Consider the following 8,708-nt stretch of genomic DNA (forward strand, 5'->3'; position numbering starts at 1 on the left):
ACTATCTGGTAGCTTAAGTTTTGCTTAGCCGAGTATCTCTATCTACGCATGTGTGTAGTTCAAACAATTGCGTACTAACGGCCCCGTGATTTGAATGAATGCGTATCTGCTGGTCACGGCGTCGGCGGTGGCTCTCCCGATCACGGTCCGCATGAGCTCGGCAGTGGTCAACATCTTCACGGGTGCCATCTGGTCCATCTGCCTCGGTTTCATGGCCTTCGCGGCGCTCGCTCTGTCCGGCATGCTCTCCGGCTGCAAGCTCTCCAGACAAGCGCACTACGAGTCTACGACCCAAGTCCAACGAGCACAAAAGGAGAGGAAAAAGAAAAATACAAAGTTCAGAGTTGCTCTTGGCATCTGAAGATCAGATGTTTGCATGACGACCCAAGTTGTCAAGAGAGCATTTTTCGTCACCACTTTGTGGGGCCACCACCCCAATGTTGTTCTCTTCCTAGTGACAGCCTTACTAAGACTTGCTTATTTCATAGTGCTTGAATTGAAACCCCGATTACTCACATGCTAAGACTGGATAGTTATGAAATTCATGTTGGAGAAAAGGTGCAAGCAAATATATTCGAAAGAATTCCTTATATAACACTATCTTAAAGTTCGTTTCCCTATTTTAACACTGAAAAACTTTTTATTCCTTATCTAACACCGAATCTATTTTTTTTGCCTTTTATGGCACTTTTGTTTGATTTTTTATCTAATAATGTTTAGTTGCACATAAAAAGACATGTTTACCCCTTATGTAATAGAGTATTTAACCAAAAACTACCACATTTCATGTAAACATGTCCAGAAACTACCACTTTATGAATTTGTGCCGAAAACTATCATTTTTTTTACTAATCTATGACTAAAAACTACCATGTCGGGAAAGTGCTCGAATCGCCTCTTCTAAACGCCATTCTGACAGGATGGGCCCACAAGTCAGGTTGATCGTTAACTTTGACCGTTATTACAAATGGGGCCCACACATCAACCCTCTTCTTCCTCCTCTCTCTCTTTGGCATTTCTACAAACACCTCGTGTGCACCTGCAAGCCACCTCCGCCGCCGACCACTGCCGCCTCCTCGTCCTCGCGATTGTCGTGGTCGGGGTTGGCCCCGACGGAGCCCTCGGGGATGTCGCGCTGGAGCCGGCGCACTGTGGTCTCGGGCAGCAGCAGCACCTTCTGGCCCGGGAAGAGCGGCTCGAGCGGACGCACGGTGGCGCCGTGCGGGTTGCGGAAGACGTCCGGGTGTGCGAGGCAGAGGCCCGGCGGGTGGTTGCCGACGACGGCGCAGGCGAGCACCACGCCCGCGTACACCTCCACGATGCCGCTCCAGAGCACCACCCGCACCACCGAGTCGGCCGGCCACGTGGAGCCGGCGCTCGCGCTGAGCTCCACCGACGCCGCGTACCCGTCGGGCGCCCGCCGCTGCCCCCCATGAGGTACGGCTGGCCGTGCCGTTGCAGTTGCTGCTTCTTCCGGCCACGGAGTGTCCGCGGGATGTACCTGGCCAGAGACGCCGTCGGCGTGCAGCTTCCGCCGTCGCTGCTGCTACCGCCGCCGCCGCCACGACGGGCCATGGTTGATGTGTAGCTGGGGAGGAGATGGATGGATCGGTCAGGTGGAGAGCTTTGCTCGGCGAGGCATGCGAGGGTACATATAGCAGAGGTAGGGAGGGTCTTGCCATGGCTCCTCGGTGTTGTTGTCGGCTTGTTCTTTTCGATGCGAAGCTCCTCGCGATCATCAAAGCTATGTGCTCTTTCTTGTTGCCTGGCCATTGGAAGCATCGACCGATGGGAGCAGGCTGCACGCCCGCACGTCGGCGGGTGGTGCACCCGAGGTGTTTGTATAAATGCCAAAGAGAGGGAGAGAGGAGGAAGAAGAGGGTTGACGTGTGGGCCCCATTTGTAATAACGGTCAAAGTTAACGGTCAACCTGACTTGTGGGTCCATCCTGTCAGAAAGGTGTTTAGAAGAGGCGAATCGGGCACTTTCTCGACATGGTAGTTTTTAGTCACAAATTACCAAAAAAAAGTGATAGTTTTCGGCACAAATTCGTAAAGTGGTAGTTTCTGGACACGTTTTTCATGAAATGTGATAGTTTTTGGTTAAATACTCCATGTAATATGAACCGACCATCTAGCTTAAATTCACGGCTGCGTGGGACAGCAAGCGGCGTGAGTTGGAGAGATTATATATGTAAAGATAAGAGCTATGTGGCTGCTTGTACATCCCTCTCCCGAACAACATTTTGGCAAACTAGAGCATATGCATTGCTCAGAGTAGTTCCCACTGAAAACTATGGTGAAAAGTGAAAGGACTTGTTTACTTTTGCCAAAATTGACACGCGCGCGCGAGTCTTCCCCAGTGCGTCTTTCTTATTCCTGCAGTTTCTCCTCTCTCTTCCTATTCTGCACTTCCAAGACAAAATGTAGTTCTACGAGGCTAAATACAAAAGGACAAGGCAAAATGTGGTGTTGTGGTATTGTAGTTTCCTCTAAAAAGATCTGGTATTATAATTTATAAATAACTATTGGTTAGTTTGTTTTGAAAATAATTTAAAATTTCAAAAGTATAGGGTAAAAGCAACACCCCCGATTGGTAGTACTTGTACCTAGCTAAGCTAACTAGACAACCCAATCGACTTGATCGATTCTGACCATAGCACTAGCACAACTCCACGCACCGAAACGCTATTTGATAGCCACAGGCCCAACGACGAGCCTGTTGATTTCTCTTTATTGTTTCATCATTGTTTGGTCTACAGGGGTCAGCTGCGTAGCCGCATAGAGCAAACGAAACTGGCTGGAGATGTATTTTTCTGATTATTAGCATCTAATAAAATTTTGGTCACATACCACATAAGAGGCAAAATGGTCTTTTCCTGTGTCGTTTTACAACGTTAAGGCTTAAAATAGACGAAAGTGTCATAAACGGCATAAAATTTAAAGTCGGTGTTACATAGGGAAGAAAACATTTTCTGATGTCAAATAGGGAAAAATATTTAAGGCAACGTTAAATAAGGAATTCTCTCAATATATTCTTCTTAATGTGTTTCTTTTTTTACTTGGACAAGAATATGGACAGAGATGTACACAACCCTTGATGGGTTCCACTGCCTCCTGCCGGCACCGCCGTCGGTCCGTCTCGTCTTCTGGCCTTAGGGCTACGGTGGCACGGTGGATCCCGGTCCTTACTGGCGGGAGGGCTCCGTTAGATATTCCTTCGTATTTTGTTAGGGTTTGTGTCCTACTCAGAAAGGCGAAACGACGACGTCTCTCTGAAGATGGAATAATGTTCTCCCCACCTAGTCCCCGTCCCGGTGGAGCGTCTTGCATCATCGGTGGGCATGTGGAGGTGTGTCTGCGGCGGATCTATCCTTGGTGGATTTGCTCGGATCTAGTCATAGTTCGTCTGCTTTCGTGTGTCTTCAGGTTGAATCCTTCCGATCTATTCTTCAATGGTGGCGGGTGCTAGTCTGGTGCACTGATCCTATGGGGCCTTAGCACGACAACTTCCTAGCCGTCGACTACAACAACTATTGCTCGGCTCTGGCGAGGAAGAGACAATGACAACAACGCGCTTTGGGCTCGCTTAAGTGCTTGTAGTTGTCACTGGGTGGTTTATGGATCTGGATGTAATTTTTTATTATTTCTGATGTTCGTTGTACTTTCATAATTGAAGATGAATAGGTCATAAATTTTCATGCAAAAAAAGATTTACACAACCCTAGGTAAGAGCATCTCGGACGCTCATCCGTCCATGAATGCGCGCGGGGGGGGGGGGTGCATACTGATGTGGGGCCATCCAACCGTAGTACATACATTTCAAAGCACAGACGAATTGCAAGCAACCCGGATAATTTGCATCTAAACCGAACGAAAACATTTACGTTTCAGACATATTTGAACTAAAATATAGCGGCTAGCCTATTCTAACCTAGTCTATGACCGGCCAGCTTGGCGCCTGTTTCCCACCCCATATCTATGTCCGGCAGCAAGCGCATCAGAACGCCATGAGTGCTTGAGAATATGCTTCGACGGGAGGGGAAGAATAACATCCGCCTCTGTGAAGCCCGGATCAGCAATTGGTTTTAGAACGGTGGAAGACAATGACGCTGGACTACGCCTTCGCAAACTGGGCAAGTCGCCGGCTGTGAGGCCTGGCGCAGCGGTGGTGGTGGCCTTTTTGAGACCCAAGCGACGGTGGCCTCCTTTGGTCTATTCATCCGCGCTGCCAGTGGCGCCCACGGACGTGCCGACTTCGTCATCATGGCAGCAGGGCACAACTAACATGGAGCTAGCAGCGTCGTCCATGCCGTCGTAAACTTGCGTCAGCCAGTAGGACAGGAGCAAAGCCTGTTGCTCATGCACGTCCACGTCCACCATGATGAGTGTGCCATCAATTTGCTCCTCTGTGTGCCACTGCTTGTCCATCATGGTGCCCTTGTCGTCCTCTCGCGCCTCGCCCATGGTGATGCCGCCCTGAACCAGTGGTGGGGGTGGCGTCGGCTTATCCTCCGTTGGCTTGTCAGCGTCGCAGCCATCCGAAGAGCTCGCTGGAGAGCCAGCATGTATCCCGCTAGCTCGACGGGCAGCCATCCGGCAGCAATACCGGAGAGCTCCTTCTTTTGCTCGCCGGTGATGTCGTCTCATGGGGCTTCAGAGCTCGAGACCATGGCGGATTTGGTGCATAGAGCAGATGGAGAGCGGAGGTGTGGTGCAGCTTTTGCCCAGAGCCTGACCACGCACTACTAGAAAAAGGCCTACCGGTGGCGCACCAGTTTTGCCTACTAATGGCGCACTACTGGTGCGCCACTAGCATCACGCCACTAGTAATTTTTACTAATGACGCACCAGATAGTAGCGGTGCGCTATTACTATCTGACTTAGTAATGGCGCACCACATAGAAGTGCGCCATTAGTAACACATTTTTTTCAAATATTTTTACAGAAATATTTTTTTTTTAAAAAAAAATTTAAGGATCAAAGATGCATTTTACTCCCATGCATCGCATGCAGCAGTTGGGTATCACGTCTTTTCAGATAGGCTGGAACGGATACACGCGCAGCAGCCCTCTCTTTACTCTCACAGCCGCGTCGGATTGGATGGATGGATTAGCAGCTTTCTTGTCTCGTTGGAGTACTACTACTAGTGCTAGCAGTTAGGCAGTATGTAGGTAGAGAGGCATGTAGCCCTGTGTTTGCTGCATGCGCTGCATCCTACAGGTAGCGGCAACTGTACAGTGCTTTGCTGCATGCGCTGCATCCTACAGGTAGCGGCAACTGTACAGTGCAACGCCTAGAGGCTAGCCGCTACACTGTATAGTATGGCGCCTAGCTTTTAGGCGCTGCACATTGACTTATTAATTTTTTGACAGTCCGGGATGCGATGCTGGTCAGTCGTGTAGTGCCTGTCAGTCAGGCGTTGCACAGTATAGTGTGGCGCCTTCGTGTCGGGCGCCACCCAAAAAAGTCAGTTGAGTGAATTTTTTTTAAAAAGAGTTCATTTTGTGAAATGATTTCATACACAGGTCAAAATTGTCAAAATATTTTTAAAAAGTCAGTTGAGTGAATGTTTTTAGAAATATTTTTTTCAAAAAAAATTTCCAATTTTTTTCGTTTTTTTCTTAATCTCGTATCACTATGGCTTAATCTCAAGTCAAATCACACTAAGTGGTCAAACTTCCCGAAAGGTCACTCATCCTCACACTACTCCAGCCCAAGCACGCTTAACTTTGCGGTTCTATCCAACTCCAGCACCACCTCACTTAACAGCCACTTGTTGATATATCTATCATATCAATCCTATTAAACCTTGTTGATGTCTAGGACTTTGTTCATATTCATGAGTATGATGAAATTTTGAAAAATATTTCAAACTTCCCTGTCATATTACGAATCATTTTTTGAAAAAAAAATCCAAAAAAAATTCAAAACCAATATATTTTTCTGTTACTAGTGGCGCACCTAGCAATCGGTGCGCCACTAGTAAGTTTGAATTTTTTTGCCTCTAGATCTTGAAAGCCCCGTATCTTTTTTTTCTGTTAGGTTTTTGAGGATTTTGAAAATGTTTAACGGGGTTCCCCCGGTTAAATTCGGATGTAACTTTTCGAGTAGATGATTTTTCATATAAAAAACTTTTTCATCCGAGTTCGTATGCAAAAGTTATGCCCATCTTAAGAAATTCCAGAGAGATTTTGCAAATAAAGTCGAAATTCATATTTGTTAATTTCCCAACAACTAGACCACACATCACATGAGAAACTTGTTTTATTTTATTTTTTTGACATTTCCATCATTTTCTTTTATTTTTTTTTAAACTGAAAAGGCGGTCCGGGGGGGGGGGGGTGCATTCGGTCGAATGGGCCAAGTTACTAATGGCGCCCCGTGGGGATGGTGCACCATTAGTAGTTTTTCAAAAAAAAAAATTGAAACCGTGGAAGTGGTGCGCCATTAGTAGTTGAACTAGTAATGGCGCACCGTCCCACGGTGCGTAGTAGTTTAAAAAATAAAAATAAGAAAAATTTGAAAAAAAATTTTGAAACATAATTACTAATGGCGCACCGTGGGATGGTGCGCCATTACTAGTTGAACTACTAATGGCGCACCACCCCACGGTGTGCCATTAGTAGTTTTGAAAAAATTAAAAAAAATCTTTTTACTAATGGCGCACCATGAATGTGGTGCGCCATTAGTATTTTCACACTAATGGCGCACCAACACATGGTGCGCCATTAGTATTTAGTAATGGCGCACCACATGTACAGTGCGCCATTAGTGTCCATATTGGCTATAGCTGTTTTTGTAGTAGTGACGTTTAAATAGCGGGTAGATGCCATGTTGCTTGGGGCGTCGGAATAGGTTTATCGGCTGACGCGCCGGTTTAATGGAGGAAGGCAGGGAGGGCGGATGTCGCTTCAATGCGGAGAGAAGACGCATGCAGTGGGCGGCGCTGTCGGTCGGCGCGCCATTTCAATGCCGGCTCCAGAGAGGTCGCGTCCTCTTTGGGCAGGCATGAATGCGGCACTGACATTTTGGAGCAGTGCTGACTGCTACGGGCGAGGGAGAGTGTTTTGGATGGGCCAAGTTTATTAGAGGCGTGGATGGCAGCGGTCTGGAATCCTTCAAACCCCTCCTCCCTCCGGTTTGTCGAAAAAATGACATCTGCACTGGCCAACGGACGGATATATGACCTTGTTGGATAGCAAAAAACACGTCTTGGACCGTGCGATCCAGACGTGTGCGGTTTGAGGGTCCACGTTGGAGATGTCCTAATGTTGCAAATTTGCAAGTGTGTTTGTCGTCACTCTTACAATCTCCGTTGATTTTTACTACGATTTTTCTTTATTTGCAGGAGATTTTTACTGTGATAAGTAGAGCCTACTTCTAGCAGTCGGCAGCAAGGAAGAAAGCTACTCCCTCCGTTCCTAAATACTTGTCTTTCTAGGCATTTCAACAAGTGACTACATATGGAGTAAAATGAGTGAATCTACACTCTAAAATATGTCTACATACATCCGTATGTGATATTCATTTAAAATGCCTAGAAAGACAAGTATTTAGGAACGGAGGGAGTAGAAGGTAAATATGTGATGTTCATTGAACCGTAGCCAAAGAGCCACAGGCATATCATACTTTTTTTTTTTTTTTGCGGGTAAGGCATATCATACTTTGACACATGTATTCACAAATAGAATTATTGACAGATGTCGCTATCCATTGGGTGGAGTGGCGCTGAAACACCGTCCAGTTCATTTCACTAGAGTAGCAAAATCTTTAATATTTTGATTTCCCTTTCAAGATAAAGTGATCCATTCTTGTATCCGGAAATGTTGTCATAATTTGTGTCATGATTTTCAGTGTTGGCGCAAAAAAAAAAAGCTAATTAGTGTTAATATATCATTTAAAATATTGTTGACTTTTCTAAATCTTCTCGCACCAACAGTCTTATGGTGTCAATATGTTTTCATCAAGATATTCCTGAAAATATCATAATTTCCTTTTTGTTCGTTGTTAGCTATTATCAGTGTGGCAAATAGTCCGTAAAGTAAGCAGCATCTTTAAAGCGGACCCGTAAACCTCCCGCAATAGTTCGGACCGGGCTGTTCAAACCACAGAAACCATCCAACACCAACCTGTATCGGTCCGCGGAGTGGTCCGGATGCGATTTCTCCCGCAAACCGAAGACAAAAGTAGGGGAGGTTTGCGGGAGCCCGGACCGCTCCCAAGCCCGCTTCTGACCGTCCTGGCCCACCAAAAAACCCCTCCCCCTCTCACGCGCGCTCCCGCCCGATACCTGCATTCATGCCGCTGTAGAGCGTGCCGCTCCGCATTAAAGAGGCTCAGGGCAGACGCGACCTCTCACTGCCTCCGCCACTAAAGCGGCGTGTCGAGCGACGGCGCCGCCCGCTGCGCGCCCGGTTGAGCACGCCTCCTCACCGCATTCACACACCGCCATTAACCCTGCGTGGAAGCCGAGAAATCTACTCCGGCCACACGTCCGTTCATGAGCGGGCTGACACTAAATGCAATGTCAGTCGAGCTCCTCCCGTCCGCCCTCCATTTAAACGATGGTAGGCATCGGGCAAAAAGCACACCCCTCCGCCTCTCCCCCTATCTTCTCCTTCACCATTTTCTTCACTATTTCGATGGCATCCGACGGGCAGGAAGAGCAGCTCTCTGGCATAAAAGTCGGCATGCTGACCCGCCGAG

At 47.4% G+C, this 8,708-nt stretch overlaps 1 pseudogene; it reads right to left on the reverse strand.

The window, feature by feature from the left end:
- Positions 1-747: 747 nt before the first annotated feature.
- Positions 748-2,168, reverse strand: LOC109767639 (uncharacterized; annotated as a pseudogene).
- Between the last annotated feature and the right edge of the window lie 6,540 nt (positions 2,169-8,708).

Source organism: Aegilops tauschii, chromosome 2 (assembly GCF_002575655.3).
Source record: "Aegilops tauschii subsp. strangulata cultivar AL8/78 chromosome 2, Aet v6.0, whole genome shotgun sequence".
NCBI classification, from domain to species: domain Eukaryota; kingdom Viridiplantae; phylum Streptophyta; class Magnoliopsida; order Poales; family Poaceae; genus Aegilops; species Aegilops tauschii.